Raw genomic sequence first — 22,108 nt, 5'->3', positions numbered from 1 at the left:
TCAATTTCATCAACAAGTTTCTCTTCAACCAAGAAATTTATTCTTTCACAAAACTCCCCTTCCCCATCGGTGTCATAGATGGGACCATAATCTTCTTCCTCATCATCTTCTTCAATTTTCTCTTCCTCTATTTCTTCTTCATCATATAACTTGCGCAACATTTTTGGACAAAAACTTTCGAATAGGAACTGAAATCAAACAAACTTAGAAGATTTTTTTTTGGAACAAGAACTCAACAACACCCAATCAGAACTGGTCTCTGATACCACTTATGATGCGAATATGGGAGGTTTTGTTTCCGAGTGTTTGTGATTACAGCAGGATAATAACAAATAGAGAAGAAACAATGCAAATGGGACTGTTATTGGTTATATTTGGAACAATTTTGGCAAGGTGGTAAACACGAACAAGTAACAAAGGATAGGTTGATTAACAGATTAGACCTATAATCTGCCAATCATGATAACAAGCCAAGACCTATTGACTTGAAATCAAAAATCACGAATGAGATCACGTCCCAAACGATGACACAAATCTGAATTATAAGCAATAATTCAAGAAAGGGATGAACAGAGTTCTGAATTTTCTTCAAAATATAGCTGATTTGCAAGTACAACTATGAACTCTATTTATAGTGCTAAAAACATAACTCTCGGAAATATCAAAAGTCTAAAACAATTAAAGAACTATTAAAGTACCATAATTAAACTAGTTAAAGACCCATTATTAAAATATTAAATATCCATTATAGCAGCAATTAATAAGCCAATTATGAAGACTCTTCAACTCTTTTAAGCTACTTATGATCATTTCCATGAATCCCTTCTTGTCACTCAATCATGGAACTTTAGAAAACAAAAGGGTCAAGTCATCCTCATTAGAGCATGCATCATTCTCCCCCACTTAAAAAAAGACTTGTCCACGAGTCTTCGTCTTTATCCTCGAATCTTCATCTTTAATTCCTCTTACCCACGGTTTCCAAAGGGCAAACAATTTCCAAAGTTTAAAACGAACATAAACGTACCAAACCGGAAAATCGTCTTGATCAAAGATGTTTCTGATAGACTCGTTAGTTTCTTCGATTCTGATTTCTTGAGTAGCCATCGAAAGAAGATGATGGTTGTAAAGAATATAAAAACCTAAGAACTCTTCGTAGACATTATCATGACCGGTTTCCGCAATTAAGGATTTTGGAAAAGAAATATTATTTTCAACACAAACTTCTTCAACGAACGCGCCTTCATCTTCAGTGTCATAGACAGGTTCTATATCGTAAACGGAATCAGTGTCACCAAAATGACCATTGTTGTCTTTATCCACCACGTCCCAAAAGAGTGGGGAAGATTCAGAAAAACTCGAGAGGTATGCGTCTAATCCTATGAATTTGGGTTTCTCGCTCATTAGAGACATTTTCAACGAGGAATCCGGCTCTGATACCACATATGATGCGTGTATGGGCTTGATTTAGTGAGTGGGGTAGTGTTTAGGTAAATTAAGCTAGAATAACAACCACAAATATATGGAATGAAAAGGATATATTTGATAAACAAACTAGACCTATAGCTTGTAAATCTGAAGACAAACTAAGACCTATTAGTTTGAATTCGATCAACTCAAGGATCACGTCCAAAAGATGATAATTTGTGAACTATGACAATAATTCAAAGTGAAAATAAGGGTTCTTTGATTAAAATTCGTGCCTTATCTTTCCCATGCATAAACTTGGCTTTATATGAAGCCTTTATTACAAACTTGGTGGTTACAAGCCAACCAACCAATTATTCATTAAAACTAGTAAATGAAATTTAAGGAAACTCTTGAAATAACACAAAAAAAACGTCCAAGACACTTGAGAATGAAAAAAAAAGTCTATGCTTCATTAAGGAGCCATATGAAGCATTAAGGAGCCATAAGAAGCATTAAAGTGCAACCATAATCCACCAAAGAGTGATAAAAACGGCTAGGAGGCTTTATGAAGCAAAAAGTAACGTTTTTAGCACTTATGAATCCTTAAAAATGTTGCCCTAGCCTTCATGCAACCCTAATTCAATTTGTGGGTTACCATGCATAACCCAACCATTGAGCCCAAGCCACCTTCTAGCCCACTAGTAATCACTAATCCATCACCTTTTGGGCTTTCATAATCCATGCATGGATCATCCCCTCCCCCTTTGAAAGGAATTGACCTCAATTCATCAAGTCCATCATCATCAAGATAAGCTGAAAGATCTCCCACATTAAAGGTAGCATGCATTCCATGGTCTCCTCCCAAATCCACCTTGTAACCATTATCATTTTCAGAATTTGTCACTTCCACACATGTATCAGCACGTGGTTAGCGAAGAGGGAATACACGTGGACCCTTCCAAAATCAAAGCCATTGAGAGCTGGTCAGCACCGAAGACACCTACAAAAATTCGTCAATTTCTAGGCCTCGCTGGCTACTATCGCAGGTTCATACAGAACTTCTCCCGCATTGCAAAACCTCTTACAATACTGACCCAGAAAGGCGTGGCCTTTGACTGGGAAGAGAAGCAGGAGAGAGCGTTCCAAACGCTCAAGCGAGTCTTGTGCACCACGCCAATACTATCCCTCCCCGAAGGGATAGAAGACTTCGTTGTCTATTGCGATGCGTCAAATCAAGGGATCGGATGTGTTCTGATGCAGCGAGGTAAGGTCATCGCCTATGCCTCGAGACAGCTGAAGACACACGAGGTCAACTACACCACCCACGATCTTGAACTAGGAGCAGTTGTGTTTGCTCTGAAGATCTGGAGACACTACCTATATGGTACAAAAAGCACTATCTTTACAGACCACAAAAGCCTACAACATATATTCGACCAGAAAGAGCTCAACATGAGACAACGACGGTGGGTCGAGCTACTCAGTGATTACGAATGTGAAATTCGTTATCATCCCGGCAAGGCCAATGTAGTAGCTGACGCCCTAAGTCGGAAGGAATACTCTGGTCGTAGAGTCAAACCATTGACTATGACTATCCATTCACACTTGTCCATGCAAATTAAGGAGGCTCAGCTCGACGCTTTGAAACCTGAAAATGTGGCGGGTGAATCCCTGAGAATGATGGATAAGAACTTGGAGGTTAAGGGTGGTGGAGCTTATTATCTCATGGATCTGATCCGTGTATGGATAATGAAGGCCCAAAAGGTTATGGGTAGCTTAATATTGGGCTAGAAAGTTGTTTGGGCTTAATGGCCTATAGGGTGTGCATGGTGAGATAGTTGATGGATTAGGGTTTTCTTAATTAAATTAATAAAAGTTTAATAAATCCAAGACTTCATTGATTGTTTAATTCAAAGCTTGGGTGGTTATGGAAGCATTTGGAAGGGTATCATTGATGGCTCTCTTTAAACTTTAGGAGTTACACTCTTATCATTGATGACTCTCTTTAAACTTTGGGAGTTACACTCTTATCATTGATGGCTTTCTTTAATCCTTGGGAGTTACACTCTTTACATCTTCTCATAACCAATTACTAGCAATTGAAGAACAATTGAAGACATGGACGTTTTTTTGTCATTCTTAAGTGTGGTAGACGTTTTTTTGTGTTATTTCAAGAGTTTCCTTAATTTTCATTTACTAGCTTTAATGAGTAATTGGTTGGTTGGCTTGTAACCACAAACTTTGTAATAAAGGCTTCATATAAAGCCATGTTTATCCATGGAAATGTAATAGACGAATTTTAATCAAAGAACCCTTTTGTTCACTTTGAATTATTGTCATAGTTCACAAATTATCATCTTTTGGACGTGATCCTTGAGTTGATCGAATTCAAACTAATAGGTCTTAGTTTGTCTTCAGATTTACAAGCTATAGGTCTAGTTTGTTAATCAAATCTATCCTTTTATTGTTTTTGTCTCAAACACTATTCCATCTCAATACAAAACAGCCCATACACGTATCATAAGTGGTATCAGAGCCTAGTTCCGATTGGGTGTTGTTGAGTTCCTGTTTAAAAAAATCCCTACTAAGTTTGTTTGATTTCAGTTCCTGTTCAGAAGTTGTTGTCCAAAAATGTTGTGCAAGTTATATGATGAAGAAGACATTAAGGAGGAAGAGGAAATTGAAGAAGAGGAGGAAGAAGATTTCGGTCCCATCTACGACACCGATGGGGAAGGGGAAATTTGTGAAAGAATAAATTTCTTTATTGAAGAGGAATTTGTAGAAAAAATCAATTTCGTGGTTGAAGAAAAAATTGTTGAAGACTCTAGCCCTACCTACGACGCTGACGGGGAAGAGGATCATGAAGAAGTTGAAGAAGAAAAAAAATTCGTGGTTGGAAACGAAAATTTTGAAATGTTTGTGAAAGAAATAGATTTTGTTGTTACAAACAAACTTGTTGAAGAAAAGGTTGAAGAATCAGAAGAGGTCGAGCAGGTTCTTGACCACGAAGATGTGGTTGTGGTTAAGAAGGATGATAACTATCTTATAACAAACTCTCTTTCTAAGAGCCTAGAAGAAGGAGTGACCCATCAAGTTCCAAGTTCCAAGGAGTTACGAGGGAGGGAGTTCATACTGCTTATATTCCTATTCTTATGGTGTACCTTCAATTGGGAAGCCATGTTATTGGAACATGCTTGTGATCAACCCATAAACACAAGCCATGATCCATTATTTCATATGAGCATTTTTAATCCTTTAAATTATTACAAGGATAATTTACAAGGTCTAAATCTTGTTCGTGGGAGTGTACAAAAGTGGTTTTTGATCCACAAATGGAAGATATGGTTAGAAGTGAATTCAACGAGTTCTTTGAGTTATTTGAAGAAGAACATGTGTATATGGAGGAGAGACACTATAAGGCTGTTTGTAATGAATGAAAAACATGTGGTTGCTGCTCCTACGTTAATATGGCCAAATTTATTTTATCTTTTCAAGTTCAAGAACATTAATCGTGGGATGATCCTTTTGTGCAACACCCTATCTCATGAAGATACTTATGTCCATGATTTACACTTTTCACAAGTGTTAAAAGATAAAACAGGAGGTTTGAAGCATGGATCGTGGCGTGGGTCAAAAGAGGAGCTCGTATCAGCTAACTATCTAAAAATAATTACACATGGGTGGAATTTAAAACCCAAGGCCATGTGGAAAATGACTGTTGTGGAAGATTACAAACTTGTGAATAGGTATGTAGAGGGACAAGAGGATGTTGTGCTTAGTTTCAATGGTGGTTTGTCCAAAATAGTGCAAGTATTGATTCATACTTCTATGGATGAAAAAGAGAGTAAGATTGATGACATGAGAGCTGTCAAGCCAAAGAAAATGGTTAGTTTGAAAAAAAAAGAGTTGAGTGATGACACTTCCAGTATGGCTAAAACTGATATTAAGAAGGGTAATGTCATCTTGAGATATCCCTCATTTGAAAGAAGATACCAACTTGGAGTAAAGAAAAGGTCACATTCTGTAATGAATATTTGTTTTCAAGACCTACTGTCATGGACGTTTCATATGGGAGAACAACATAATCTGGTCCGTACTGAATTGAGGACAATTCCTTTCGAAGAAGGAGGGAATGATCCGTGTATGGATAATGAAGGCCCAAAAGGTTATGGGTAGCTTAATATTGGGCTAGAAAGTTGTTTGGGCTTAATGGCCTATAGGGTGTGCATGGTGAGATAGTTGATGGATTAGGGTTTTCTTAATTAAATTAATAAAAGTTTAATAAATCCAAGACTTCATTGATTGTTTAATTCAAAGCTTGGGTGGTTATGGAAGCATTTGGAAGGGTATCATTGATGGCTCTCTTTAAACTTTAGGAGTTACACTCTTATCATTGATGACTCTCTTTAAACTTTGGGAGTTACACTCTTATCATTGATGGCTTTCTTTAATCCTTGGGAGTTACACTCTTTACATCTTCTCATAACCAATTACTAGCAATTGAAGAACAATTGAAGACATGGACGTTTTTTTGTCATTCTTAAGTGTGGTAGACGTTTTTTTGTGTTATTTCAAGAGTTTCCTTAATTTTCATTTACTAGCTTTAATGAGTAATTGGTTGGTTGGCTTGTAACCACAAACTTTGTAATAAAGGCTTCATATAAAGCCATGTTTATCCATGGAAATGTAATAGACGAATTTTAATCAAAGAACCCTTTTGTTCACTTTGAATTATTGTCATAGTTCACAAATTATCATCTTTTGGACGTGATCCTTGAGTTGATCGAATTCAAACTAATAGGTCTTAGTTTGTCTTCAGATTTACAAGCTATAGGTCTAGTTTGTTAATCAAATCTATCCTTTTATTGTTTTTGTCTCAAACACTATTCCATCTCAATACAAAACAGCCCATACACGTATCATAAGTGGTATCAGAGCCTAGTTCCGATTGGGTGTTGTTGAGTTCCTGTTTAAAAAAATCCCTACTAAGTTTGTTTGATTTCAGTTCCTGTTCAGAAGTTGTTGTCCAAAAATGTTGTGCAAGTTATATGATGAAGAAGACATTAAGGAGGAAGAGGAAATTGAAGAAGAGGAGGAAGAAGATTTCGGTCCCATCTACGACACCGATGGGGAAGGGGAAATTTGTGAAAGAATAAATTTCTTTATTGAAGAGGAATTTGTAGAAAAAATCAATTTCGTGGTTGAAGAAAAAATTGTTGAAGACTCTAGCCCTACCTACGACGCTGACGGGGAAGAGGATCATGAAGAAGTTGAAGAAGAAAAAAAATTCGTGGTTGGAAACGAAAATTTTGAAATGTTTGTGAAAGAAATAGATTTTGTTGTTACAAACAAACTTGTTGAAGAAAAGGTTGAAGAATCAGAAGAGGTCGAGCAGGTTCTTGACCACGAAGATGTGGTTGTGGTTAAGAAGGATGATAACTATCTTATAACAAACTCTCTTTTTAAGAGCCTAGAAGAAGGAGTGACCCATCAAGTTCCAAGTTCCAAGGAGTTACGAGGGAGGGAGTTCATACTGCTTATATTCCTATTCTTATGGTGTACCTTCAATTGGGAAGCCATGTTATTGGAACATGCTTGTGATCAACCCATAAACACAAGCCATGATCCATTATTTCATATGAGCATTTTTAATCCTTTAAATTATTACAAGGATAATTTACAAGGTCTAAATCTTGTTCGTGGGAGTGTACAAAAGTGGTTTTTGATCCACAAATGGAAGATATGGTTAGAAGTGAATTCAACGAGTTCTTTGAGTTATTTGAAGAAGAACATGTGTATATGGAGGAGAGACACTATAAGGCTGTTTGTAATGAATGAAAAACATGTGGTTGCTGCTCCTACGTTAATATGGCCAAATTTATTTTATCTTTTCAAGTTCAAGAACATTAATCGTGGGATGATCCTTTTGTGCAACACCCTATCTCATGAAGATACTTATGTCCATGATTTACACTTTTCACAAGTGTTAAAACATAAAACAGGAGGTTTGAAGCATGGATCGTGGCGTGGGTCAAAAGAGGAGCTCGTATCAGCTAACTATCTAAAAATAATTACACATGGGTGGAATTTAAAACCCAAGGCCATGTGGAAAATGACTGTTGTGGAAGATTACAAACTTGTGAATAGGTATGTAGAGGGACAAGAGGATGTTGTGCTTAGTTTCAATGGTGGTTTGTCCAAAATAGTGCAAGTATTGATTCATACTTCTATGGATGAAAAAGAGAGTAAGATTGATGACATGAGAGCTGTCAAGCCAAAGAAAATGGTTAGTTTGAAAAAAAAAGAGTTGAGTGATGACACTTCCAGTATGGCTAAAACTGATATTAAGAAGGGTAATGTCATCTTGAGATATCCCTCATTTGAAAGAAGATACCAACTTGGAGTAAAGAAAAGGTCACATTCTGTAATGAATATTTGTTTTCAAGACCTACTGTCATGGACGTTTCATATGGGAGAACAACATAATCTGGTCCGTACTGAATTGAGGACAATTCCTTTCGAAGAAGGAGGGAATGATCCGTGTATGGATAATGAAGGCCCAAAAGGTTATGGGTAGCTTAATATTGGGCTAGAAAGTTGTTTGGGCTTAATGGCCTATAGGGTGTGCATGGTGAGATAGTTGATGGATTAGGGTTTTCTTAATTAAATTAATAAAAGTTTAATAAATCCAAGACTTCATTGATTGTTTAATTCAAAGCTTGGGTGGTTATGGAAGCATTTGGAAGGGTATCATTGATGGCTCTCTTTAAACTTTAGGAGTTACACTCTTATCATTGATGACTCTCTTTAAACTTTGGGAGTTACACTCTTATCATTGATGGCTTTCTTTAATCCTTGGGAGTTACACTCTTTACATCTTCTCATAACCAATTACTAGCAATTGAAGAACAATTGAAGACATGGACGTTTTTTTGTCATTCTTAAGTGTGGTAGACGTTTTTTTGTGTTATTTCAAGAGTTTCCTTAATTTTCATTTACTAGCTTTAATGAGTAATTGGTTGGTTGGCTTGTAACCACAAACTTTGTAATAAAGGCTTCATATAAAGCCATGTTTATCCATGGAAATGTAATAGACGAATTTTAATCAAAGAACCCTTTTGTTCACTTTGAATTATTGTCATAGTTCACAAATTATCATCTTTTGGACGTGATCCTTGAGTTGATCGAATTCAAACTAATAGGTCTTAGTTTGTCTTCAGATTTACAAGCTATAGGTCTAGTTTGTTAATCAAATCTATCCTTTTATTGTTTTTGTCTCAAACACTATTCCATCTCAATACAAAACAGCCCATACACGTATCATAAGTGGTATCAGAGCCTAGTTCCGATTGGGTGTTGTTGAGTTCCTGTTTAAAAAAATCCCTACTAAGTTTGTTTGATTTCAGTTCCTGTTCAGAAGTTGTTGTCCAAAAATGTTGTGCAAGTTATATGATGAAGAAGACATTAAGGAGGAAGAGGAAATTGAAGAAGAGGAGGAAGAAGATTTCGGTCCCATCTACGACACCGATGGGGAAGGGGAAATTTGTGAAAGAATAAATTTCTTTATTGAAGAGGAATTTGTAGAAAAAATCAATTTCGTGGTTGAAGAAAAAATTGTTGAAGACTCTAGCCCTACCTACGACGCTGACGGGGAAGAGGATCATGAAGAAGTTGAAGAAGAAAAAAAATTTGTGGTTGGAAACGAAAATTTTGAAATGTTTGTGAAAGAAATAGATTTTGTTGTTACAAACAAACTTGTTGAAGAAAAGGTTGAAGAATCAGAAGAGGTCGAGCAGGTTCTTGACCACGAAGATGTGGTTGTGGTTAAGAAGGATGATAACTATCTTATAACAAACTCTCTTTCTAAGAGCCTAGAAGAAGGAGTGACCCATCAAGTTCCAAGTTCCAAGGAGTTACGAGGGAGGGAGTTCATACTGCTTATATTCCTATTCTTATGGTGTACCTTCAATTGGGAAGCCATGTTATTGGAACATGCTTGTGATCAACCCATAAACACAAGCCATGATCTATTATTTCATATGAGCATTTTTAATCCTTTAAATTATTACAAGGATAATTTACAAGGTCTAAATCTTGTTCGTGGGAGTGTACAAAAGTGGTTTTTGATCCACAAATGGAAGATATGGTTAGAAGTGAATTCAACGAGTTCTTTGAGTTATTTGAAGAAGAACATGTGTATATGGAGGAGAGACACTATAAGGCTGTTTGTAATGAATGAAAAACATGTGGTTGCTGCTCCTACGTTAATATGGCCAAATTTATTTTATCTTTTCAAGTTCAAGAACATTAATCGTGGGATGATCCTTTTGTGCAACACCCTATCTCATGAAGATACTTATGTCCATGATTTACACTTTTCACAAGTGTTAAAACATAAAACAGGAGGTTTGAAGCATGGATCGTGGCGTGGGTCAAAAGAGGAGCTCGTATCAGCTAACTATCTAAAAATAATTACACATGGGTGGAATTTAAAACCCAAGGCCATGTGGAAAATGACTGTTGTGGAAGATTACAAACTTGTGAATAGGTATGTAGAGGGACAAGAGGATGTTGTGCTTAGTTTCAATGGTGGTTTGTCCAAAATAGTGCAAGTATTGATTCATACTTCTATGGATGAAAAAGAGAGTAAGATTGATGACATGAGAGCTGTCAAGCCAAAGAAAATGGTTAGTTTGAAAAAAAAAAGAGTTGAGTGATGACACTTCCAGTATGGCTAAAACTGATATTAAGAAGGGTAATGTCATCTTGAGATATCCCTCATTTGAAAGAAGATACCAACTTGGAGTAAAGAAAAGGTCACATTCTGTAATGAATATTTGTTTTCAAGACCTACTGTCATGGACGTTTCATATGGGAGAACAACATAATCTGGTCCGTACTGAATTGAGGACAATTCCTTTCGAAGAAGGAGGGAATGATCCGTGTATGGATAATGAAGGCCCAAAAGGTTATGGGTAGCTTAATGTTGGGCTAGAAAGTTGTTTGGGCTTAATGGCCTATAGGGTGTGCATGGTGAGATAGTTGATGGATTAGGGTTTTCTTAATTAAATTAATAAAAGTTTAATAAATCCAAGACTTCATTGATTGTTTAATTCAAAGCTTGGGTGGTTATGGAAGCATTTGGAAGGGTATCATTGATGGCTCTCTTTAAACTTTAGGAGTTACACTCTTATCATTGATGACTCTCTTTAAACTTTGGGAGTTACACTCTTATCATTGATGGCTTTCTTTAATCCTTGGGAGTTACACTCTTTACATCTTCTCATAACCAATTACTAGCAATTGAAGAACAATTGAAGACATGGACGTTTTTTTGTCATTCTTAAGTGTGGTAGACGTTTTTTTGTGTTATTTCAAGAGTTTCCTTAATTTTCATTTACTAGCTTTAATGAGTAATTGGTTGGTTGGCTTGTAACCACAAACTTTGTAATAAAGGCTTCATATAAAGCCATGTTTATCCATGGAAATGTAATAGACGAATTTTAATCAAAGAACCCTTTTGTTCACTTTGAATTATTGTCATAGTTCACAAATTATCATCTTTTGGACGTGATCCTTGAGTTGATCGAATTCAAACTAATAGGTCTTAGTTTGTCTTCAGATTTACAAGCTATAGGTCTAGTTTGTTAATCAAATCTATCCTTTTATTGTTTTTGTCTCAAACACTATTCCATCTCAATACAAAACAGCCCATACACGTATCATAAGTGGTATCAGAGCCTAGTTCCGATTGGGTGTTGTTGAGTTCCTGTTTAAAAAAATCCCTACTAAGTTTGTTTGATTTCAGTTCCTGTTCAGAAGTTGTTGTCCAAAAATGTTGTGCAAGTTATATGATGAAGAAGACATTAAGGAGGAAGAGGAAATTGAAGAAGAGGAGGAAGAAGATTTCGGTCCCATCTACGACACCGATGGGGAAGGGGAAATTTGTGAAAGAATAAATTTCTTTATTGAAGAGGAATTTGTAGAAAAAATCAATTTCGTGGTTGAAGAAAAAATTGTTGAAGACTCTAGCCCTACCTACGACGCTGACGGGGAAGAGGATCATGAAGAAGTTGAAGAAGAAAAAAAATTCGTGGTTGGAAACGAAAATTTTGAAATGTTTGTGAAAGAAATAGATTTTGTTGTTACAAACAAACTTGTTGAAGAAAAGGTTGAAGAATCAGAAGAGGTCGAGCAGGTTCTTGACCACGAAGATGTGGTTGTGGTTAAGAAGGATGATAACTATCTTATAACAAACTCTCTTTTTAAGAGCCTAGAAGAAGGAGTGACCCATCAAGTTCCAAGTTCCAAGGAGTTACGAGGGAGGGAGTTCATACTGCTTATATTCCTATTCTTATGGTGTACCTTCAATTGGGAAGCCATGTTATTGGAACATGCTTGTGATCAACCCATAAACACAAGCCATGATCCATTATTTCATATGAGCATTTTTAATCCTTTAAATTATTACAAGGATAATTTACAAGGTCTAAATCTTGTTCGTGGGAGTGTACAAAAGTGGTTTTTGATCCACAAATGGAAGATATGGTTAGAAGTGAATTCAACGAGTTCTTTGAGTTATTTGAAGAAGAACATGTGTATATGGAGGAGAGACACTATAAGGCTGTTTGTAATGAATGAAAAACATGTGGTTGCTGCTCCTACGTTAATATGGCCAAATTTATTTTATCTTTTCAAGTTCAAGAACATTAATCGTGGGATGATCCTTTTGTGCAACACCCTATCTCATGAAGATACTTATGTCCATGATTTACACTTTTCACAAGTGTTAAAACATAAAACAGGAGGTTTGAAGCATGGATCGTGGCGTGGGTCAAAAGAGGAGCTCGTATCAGCTAACTATCTAAAAATAATTACACATGGGTGGAATTTAAAACCCAAGGCCATGTGGAAAATGACTGTTGTGGAAGATTACAAACTTGTGAATAGGTATGTAGAGGGACAAGAGGATGTTGTGCTTAGTTTCAATGGTGGTTTGTCCAAAATAGTGCAAGTATTGATTCATACTTCTATGGATGAAAAAGAGAGTAAGATTGATGACATGAGAGCTGTCAAGCCAAAGAAAATGGTTAGTTTGAAAAAAAAAGAGTTGAGTGATGACACTTCCAGTATGGCTAAAACTGATATTAAGAAGGGTAATGTCATCTTGAGATATCCCTCATTTGAAAGAAGATACCAACTTGGAGTAAAGAAAAGGTCACATTCTGTAATGAATATTTGTTTTCAAGACCTACTGTCATGGACGTTTCATATGGGAGAACAACATAATCTGGTCCGTACTGAATTGAGGACAATTCCTTTCGAAGAAGGAGGGAATGATCCGTGTATGGATAATGAAGGCCCAAAAGGTTATGGGTAGCTTAATATTGGGCTAGAAAGTTGTTTGGGCTTAATGGCCTATAGGGTGTGCATGGTGAGATAGTTGATGGATTAGGGTTTTCTTAATTAAATTAATAAAAGTTTAATAAATCCAAGACTTCATTGATTGTTTAATTCAAAGCTTGGGTGGTTATGGAAGCATTTGGAAGGGTATCATTGATGGCTCTCTTTAAACTTTAGGAGTTACACTCTTATCATTGATGACTCTCTTTAAACTTTGGGAGTTACACTCTTATCATTGATGGCTTTCTTTAATCCTTGGGAGTTACACTCTTTACATCTTCTCATAACCAATTACTAGCAATTGAAGAACAATTGAAGACATGGACGTTTTTTTGTCATTCTTAAGTGTGGTAGACGTTTTTTTGTGTTATTTCAAGAGTTTCCTTAATTTTCATTTACTAGCTTTAATGAGTAATTGGTTGGTTGGCTTGTAACCACAAACTTTGTAATAAAGGCTTCATATAAAGCCATGTTTATCCATGGAAATGTAATAGACGAATTTTAATCAAAGAACCCTTTTGTTCACTTTGAATTATTGTCATAGTTCACAAATTATCATCTTTTGGACGTGATCCTTGAGTTGATCGAATTCAAACTAATAGGTCTTAGTTTGTCTTCAGATTTACAAGCTATAGGTCTAGTTTGTTAATCAAATCTATCCTTTTATTGTTTTTGTCTCAAACACTATTCCATCTCAATACAAAACAGCCCATACACGTATCATAAGTGGTATCAGAGCCTAGTTCCGATTGGGTGTTGTTGAGTTCCTGTTTAAAAAAATCCCTACTAAGTTTGTTTGATTTCAGTTCCTGTTCAGAAGTTGTTGTCCAAAAATGTTGTGCAAGTTATATGATGAAGAAGACATTAAGGAGGAAGAGGAAATTGAAGAAGAGGAGGAAGAAGATTTCGGTCCCATCTACGACACCGATGGGGAAGGGGAAATTTGTGAAAGAATAAATTTCTTTATTGAAGAGGAATTTGTAGAAAAAATCAATTTCGTGGTTGAAGAAAAAATTGTTGAAGACTCTAGCCCTACCTACGACGCTGACGGGGAAGAGGATCATGAAGAAGTTGAAGAAGAAAAAAAATTCGTGGTTGGAAACGAAAATTTTGAAATGTTTGTGAAAGAAATAGATTTTGTTGTTACAAACAAACTTGTTGAAGAAAAGGTTGAAGAATCAGAAGAGGTCGAGCAGGTTCTTGACCACGAAGATGTGGTTGTGGTTAAGAAGGATGATAACTATCTTATAACAAACTCTCTTTCTAAGAGCCTAGAAGAAGGAGTGACCCATCAAGTTCCAAGTTCCAAGGAGTTACGAGGGAGGGAGTTCATACTGCTTATATTCCTATTCTTATGGTGTACCTTCAATTGGGAAGCCATGTTATTGGAACATGCTTGTGATCAACCCATAAACACAAGCCATGATCCATTATTTCATATGAGCATTTTTAATCCTTTAAATTATTACAAGGATAATTTACAAGGTCTAAATCTTGTTCGTGGGAGTGTACAAAAGTGGTTTTTGATCCACAAATGGAAGATATGGTTAGAAGTGAATTCAACGAGTTCTTTGAGTTATTTGAAGAAGAACATGTGTATATGGAGGAGAGACACTATAAGGCTGTTTGTAATGAATGAAAAACATGTGGTTGCTGCTCCTACGTTAATATGGCCAAATTTATTTTATCTTTTCAAGTTCAAGAACATTAATCGTGGGATGATCCTTTTGTGCAACACCCTATCTCATGAAGATACTTATGTCCATGATTTACACTTTTCACAAGTGTTAAAACATAAAACAGGAGGTTTGAAGCATGGATCGTGGCGTGGGTCAAAAGAGGAGCTCGTATCAGCTAACTATCTAAAAATAATTACACATGGGTGGAATTTAAAACCCAAGGCCATGTGGAAAATGACTGTTGTGGAAGATTACAAACTTGTGAATAGGTATGTAGAGGGACAAGAGGATGTTGTGCTTAGTTTCAATGGTGGTTTGTCCAAAATAGTGCAAGTATTGATTCATACTTCTATGGATGAAAAAGAGAGTAAGATTGATGACATGAGAGCTGTCAAGCCAAAGAAAATGGTTAGTTTGAAAAAAAAAAGAGTTGAGTGATGACACTTCCAGTATGGCTAAAACTGATATTAAGAAGGGTAATGTCATCTTGAGATATCCCTCATTTGAAAGAAGATACCAACTTGGAGTAAAGAAAAGGTCACATTCTGTAATGAATATTTGTTTTCAAGACCTACTGTCATGGACGTTTCATATGGGAGAACAACATAATCTGGTCCGTACTGAATTGAGGACAATTCCTTTCGAAGAAGGAGGGAATGATCCGTGTATGGATAATGAAGGCCCAAAAGGTTATGGGTAGCTTAATGTTGGGCTAGAAAGTTGTTTGGGCTTAATGGCCTATAGGGTGTGCATGGTGAGATAGTTGATGGATTAGGGTTTTCTTAATTAAATTAATAAAAGTTTAATAAATCCAAGACTTCATTGATTGTTTAATTCAAAGCTTGGGTGGTTATGGAAGCATTTGGAAGGGTATCATTGATGGCTCTCTTTAAACTTTAGGAGTTACACTCTTATCATTGATGACTCTCTTTAAACTTTGGGAGTTACACTCTTATCATTGATGGCTTTCTTTAATCCTTGGGAGTTACACTCTTTACATCTTCTCATAACCAATTACTAGCAATTGAAGAACAATTGAAGACATGGACGTTTTTTTGTCATTCTTAAGTGTGGTAGACGTTTTTTTGTGTTATTTCAAGAGTTTCCTTAATTTTCATTTACTAGCTTTAATGAGTAATTGGTTGGTTGGCTTGTAACCACAAACTTTGTAATAAAGGCTTCATATAAAGCCATGTTTATCCATGGAAATGTAATAGACGAATTTTAATCAAAGAACCCTTTTGTTCACTTTGAATTATTGTCATAGTTCACAAATTATCATCTTTTGGACGTGATCCTTGAGTTGATCGAATTCAAACTAATAGGTCTTAGTTTGTCTTCAGATTTACAAGCTATAGGTCTAGTTTGTTAATCAAATCTATCCTTTTATTGTTTTTGTCTCAAACACTATTCCATCTCAATACAAAACAGCCCATACACGTATCATAAGTGGTATCAGAGCCTAGTTCCGATTGGGTGTTGTTGAGTTCCTGTTTAAAAAAATCCCTACTAAGTTTGTTTGATTTCAGTTCCTGTTCAGAAGTTGTTGTCCAAAAATGTTGTGCAAGTTATATGATGAAGAAGACATTAAGGAGGAAGAGGAAATTGAAGAAGAGGAGGAAGAAGATTTCGGTCCCATCTACGACACCGATGGGGAAGGGGAAATTTGTGAAAGAATAAATTTCTTTATTGAAGAGGAATTTGTAGAAAAAATCAATTTCGTGGTTGAAGAAAAAATTGTTGAAGACTCTAGCCCTACCTACGACGCTGACGGGGAAGAGGATCATGAAGAAGTTGAAGAAGAAAAAAAATTCGTGGTTGGAAACGAAAATTTTGAAATGTTTGTGAAAGAAATAGATTTTGTTGTTACAAACAAACTTGTTGAAGAAAAGGTTGAAGAATCAGAAGAGGTCGAGCAGGTTCTTGACCACGAAGATGTGGTTGTGGTTAAGAAGGATGATAACTATCTTATAACAAACTCTCTTTCTAAGAGCCTAGAAGGAGTGACCCATCAAGTTCCAAGTTCCAAGGAGTTACGAGGGAGGGAGTTCATACTGCTTATATTCCTATTCTTATGGTGTACCTTCAATTGGGAAGCCATGTTATTGGAACATGCTTGTGATCAACCCATAAACACAAGCCATGATCCATTATTTCATATGAGCATTTTTAATCCTTTAAATTATTACAAGGATAATTTACAAGGTCTAAATCTTGTTCGTGGGAGTGTACAAAAGTGGTTTTTGATCCACAAATGGAAGATATGGTTAGAAGTGAATTCAACGAGTTCTTTGAGTTATTTGAAGAAGAACATGTGTATATGGAGGAGAGACACTATAAGGCTGTTTGTAATGAATGAAAAACATGTGGTTGCTGCTCCTACGTTAATATGGCCAAATTTATTTTATCTTTTCAAGTTCAAGAACATTAATCGTGGGATGATCCTTTTGTGCAACACCCTATCTCATGAAGATACTTATGTCCATGATTTACACTTTTCACAAGTGTTAAAACATAAAACAGGAGGTTTGAAGCATGGATCGTGGCGTGGGTCAAAAGAGGAGCTCGTATCAGCTAACTATCTAAAAATAATTACACATGGGTGGAATTTAAAACCCAAGGCCATGTGGAAAATGACTGTTGTGGAAGATTACAAACTTGTGAATAGGTATGTAGAGGGACAAGAGGATGTTGTGCTTAGTTTCAATGGTGGTTTGTCCAAAATAGTGCAAGTATTGATTCATACTTCTATGGATGAAAAAGAGAGTAAGATTGATGACATGAGAGCTGTCAAGCCAAAGAAAATGGTTAGTTTGAAAAAAAAAGAGTTGAGTGATGACACTTCCAGTATGGCTAAAACTGATATTAAGAAGGGTAATGTCATCTTGAGATATCCCTCATTTGAAAGAAGATACCAACTTGGAGTAAAGAAAAGGTCACATTCTGTAATGAATATTTGTTTTCAAGACCTACTGTCATGGACGTTTCATATGGGAGAACAACATAATCTGGTCCGTACTGAATTGAGGACAATTCCTTTCGAAGAAGGAGGGAATGATCCGTGTATGGATAATGAAGGCCCAAAAGGTTATAGGTAGCTTAATATTGGGCTAGAAAGTTGTTTGGGCTTAATGGCCCATAGGGTGTGCATGGTGAGATAGTTGATGGATTAGGGTTTTCTTAATTAAATTAATAAAAGTTTAATAAATCCAAGACTTCATTGATTGTTTAATTCAAAGCTTGGGTGGTTATGGAAGCATTTGGAAGGGTATCATTGATGGCTCTCTTTAAACTTTAGGAGTTACACTCTTATCATTGATGACTCTCTTTAAACTTTGGGAGTTACACTCTTATCATTGATGGCTTTCTTTAATCCTTGGGAGTTACACTCTTTACATCTTCTCATAACCAATTACTAGCAATTGAAGAACAATTGAAGACATGGACGTTTTTTTGTCATTCTTAAGTGTGGTAGACGTTTTTTTGTGTTATTTCAAGAGTTTCCTTAATTTTCATTTACTAGCTTTAATGAGTAATTGGTTGGTTGGCTTGTAACCACAAACTTTGTAATAAAGGCTTCATATAAAGCCATGTTTATCCATGGAAATGTAATAGACGAATTTTAATCAAAGAACCCTTTTGTTCATTTTGAATTATTGTCATAGTTCACAAATTATCATCTTTTGGACGTGATCCTTGAGTTGATCGAATTCAAACTAATAGGTCTTAGTTTGTCTTCAGATTTACAAGCTATAGGTCTAGTTTGTTAATCAAATCTATCCTTTTATTGTTTTTGTCTCAAACACTATTCCATCTCAATACAAAACAGCCCATACACGTATCATAAGTGGTATCAGAGCCTAGTTCCGATTGGGTGTTGTTGAGTTCCTGTTTAAAAAAATCCCTACTAAGTTTGTTTGATTTCAGTTCCTGTTCAGAAGTTGTTGTCCAAAAATGTTGTGCAAGTTATATGATGAAGAAGACATTAAGGAGGAAGAGGAAATTGAAGAAGAGGAGGAAGAAGATTTCGGTCCCATCTACGACACCGATGGGGAAGGGGAAATTTGTGAAAGAATAAATTTCTTTATTGAAGAGGAATTTGTAGAAAAAATCAATTTCGTGGTTGAAGAAAAAATTGTTGAAGACTCTAGCCCTACCTACGACGCTGACGGGGAAGAGGATCATGAAGAAGTTGAAGAAGAAAAAAAATTCGTGGTTGGAAACGAAAATTTTGAAATGTTTGTGAAAGAAATAGATTTTGTTGTTACAAACAAACTTGTTGAAGAAAAGGTTGAAGAATCAGAAGAGGTCGAGCAGGTTCTTGACCACGAAGATGTGGTTGTGGTTAAGAAGGATGATAACTATCTTATAACAAACTCTCTTTCTAAGAGCCTAGAAGAAGGAGTGACCCATCAAGTTCCAAGTTCCAAGGAGTTACGAGGGAGGGAGTTCATACTGCTTATATTCCTATTCTTATGGTGTACCTTCAATTGGGAAGCCATGTTATTGGAACATGCTTGTGATCAACCCATAAACACAAGCCATGATCCATTATTTCATATGAGCATTTTTAATCCTTTAAATTATTACAAGGATAATTTACAAGGTCTAAATCTTGTTCGTGGGAGTGTACAAAAGTGGTTTTTGATCCACAAATGGAAGATATGGTTAGAAGTGAATTCAACGAGTTCTTTGAGTTATTTGAAGAAGAACATGTGTATATGGAGGAGAGACACTATAAGGCTGTTTGTAATGAATGAAAAACATGTGGTTGCTGCTCCTACGTTAATATGGCCAAATTTATTTTATCTTTTCAAGTTCAAGAACATTAATCGTGGGATGATCCTTTTGTGCAACACCCTATCTCATGAAGATACTTATGTCCATGATTTACACTTTTCACAAGTGTTAAAACATAAAACAGGAGGTTTGAAGCATGGATCGTGGCGTGGGTCAAAAGAGGAGCTCGTATCAGCTAACTATCTAAAAATAATTACACATGGGTGGAATTTAAAACCCAAGGCCATGTGGAAAATGACTGTTGTGGAAGATTACAAACTTGTGAATAGGTATGTAGAGGGACAAGAGGATGTTGTGCTTAGTTTCAATGGTGGTTTGTCCAAAATAGTGCAAGTATTGATTCATACTTCTATGGATGAAAAAGAGAGTAAGATTGATGACATGAGAGCTGTCAAGCCAAAGAAAATGGTTAGTTTGAAAAAAAAAGAGTTGAGTGATGACACTTCCAGTATGGCTAAAACTGATATTAAGAAGGGTAATGTCATCTTGAGATATCCCTCATTTGAAAGAAGATACCAACTTGGAGTAAAGAAAAGGTCACATTCTGTAATGAATATTTGTTTTCAAGACCTACTGTCATGGACGTTTCATATGGGAGAACAACATAATCTGGTCCGTACTGAATTGAGGACAATTCCTTTCGAAGAAGGAGGGAATGATCCGTGTATGGATAATGAAGGCCCAAAAGGTTATAGGTAGCTTAATATTGGGCTAGAAAGTTGTTTGGGCTTAATGGCCCATAGGGTGTGCATGGTGAGATAGTTGATGGATTAGGGTTTTCTTAATTAAATTAATAAAAGTTTAATAAATCCAAGACTTCATTGATTGTTTAATTCAAAGCTTGGGTGGTTATGGAAGCATTTGGAAGGGTATCATTGATGGCTCTCTTTAAACTTTAGGAGTTACACTCTTATCATTGATGACTCTCTTTAAACTTTGGGAGTTACACTCTTATCATTGATGGCTTTCTTTAATCCTTGGGAGTTACACTCTTTACATCTTCTCATAACCAATTACTAGCAATTGAAGAACAATTGAAGACATGGACGTTTTTTTGTCATTCTTAAGTGTGGTAGACGTTTTTTTGTGTTATTTCAAGAGTTTCCTTAATTTTCATTTACTAGCTTTAATGAGTAATTGGTTGGTTGGCTTGTAACCACAAACTTTGTAATAAAGGCTTCATATAAAGCCATGTTTATCCATGGAAATGTAATAGACGAATTTTAATCAAAGAACCCTTTTGTTCACTTTGAATTATTGTCATAGTTCACAAATTATCATCTTTTGGACGTGATCCTTGAGTTGATCGAATTCAAACTAATAGGTCTTAGTTTGTCTTCAGATTTACAAGCTATAGGTCTAGTTTGTTAATCAAATCTATCCTTTTATTGTTTTTGTCTCAAACACTATTCCATCTCAATACAAAACAGCCCATACACGTATCATAAGTGGTATCAGAGCCTAGTTCCGATTGGGTGTTGTTGAGTTCCTGTTTAAAAAAATCCCTACTAAGTTTGTTTGATTTCAGTTCCTGTTCAGAAGTTGTTGTCCAAAAATGTTGTGCAAGTTATATGATGAAGAAGACATTAAGGAGGAAGAGGAAATTGAAGAAGAGGAGGAAGAAGATTTCGGTCCCATCTACGACACCGATGGGGAAGGGGAAATTTGTGAAAGAATAAATTTCTTTATTGAAGAGGAATTTGTAGAAAAAATCAATTTCGTGGTTGAAGAAAAAATTGTTGAAGACTCTAGCCCTACCTACGACGCTGACGGGGAAGAGGATCATGAAGAAGTTGAAGAAGAAAAAAAATTCGTGGTTGGAAACGAAAATTTTGAAATGTTTGTGAAAGAAATAGATTTTGTTGTTACAAACAAACTTGTTGAAGAAAAGGTTGAAGAATCAGAAGAGGTCGAGCAGGTTCTTGACCACGAAGATGTGGTTGTGGTTAAGAAGGATGATAACTATCTTATAACAAACTCTCTTTCTAAGAGCCTAGAAGGAGTGACCCATCAAGTTCCAAGTTCCAAGGAGTTACGAGGGAGGGAGTTCATACTGCTTATATTCCTATTCTTATGGTGTACCTTCAATTGGGAAGCCATGTTATTGGAACATGCTTGTGATCAACCCATAAACACAAGCCATGATCCATTATTTCATATGAGCATTTTTAATCCTTTAAATTATTACAAGGATAATTTACAAGGTCTAAATCTTGTTCGTGGGAGTGTACAAAAGTGGTTTTTGATCCACAAATGGAAGATATGGTTAGAAGTGAATTCAATGAGTTCTTTGAGTTATTTGAAGAAGAACATGTGTATATGGAGGAGAGACACTATAAGGCTGTTTGTAATGAATGAAAAACATGTGGTTGCTGCTCCTACGTTAATATGGCCAAATTTATTTTATCTTTTCAAGTTCAAGAACATTAATCGTGGGATGATCCTTTTGTGCAACACCCTATCTCATGAAGATACTTATGTCCATGATTTACACTTTTCACAAGTGTTAAAACATAAAACAGGAGGTTTGAAGCATGGATCGTGGCGTGGGTCAAAAGAGGAGCTCGTATTAGCTAACTATCTAAAAATAATTACACATGGGTGGAATTTAAAACCCAAGGCCATGTGGAAAATGACTGTTGTGGAAGATTACAAACTTGTGAATAGGTATGTAGAGGGACAAGAGGATGTTGTGCTTAGTTTCAATGGTGGTTTGTCCAAAATAGTGCAAGTATTGATTCATACTTCTATGGATGAAAAAGAGAGTAAGATTGATGACATGAGAGCTGTCAAGCCAAAGAAAATGGTTAGTTTGAAAA

This window comes from Lactuca virosa, chromosome 4 (assembly GCF_052849685.1).
Source record: "Lactuca virosa cultivar CGN04683 chromosome 4, Lactuca_virosa_CGN04683_v6, whole genome shotgun sequence".
In the NCBI taxonomy this organism is placed as follows: Eukaryota; Viridiplantae; Streptophyta; class Magnoliopsida; order Asterales; family Asteraceae; genus Lactuca; species Lactuca virosa.
This window is presented reverse-complemented; position numbering follows the sequence as displayed.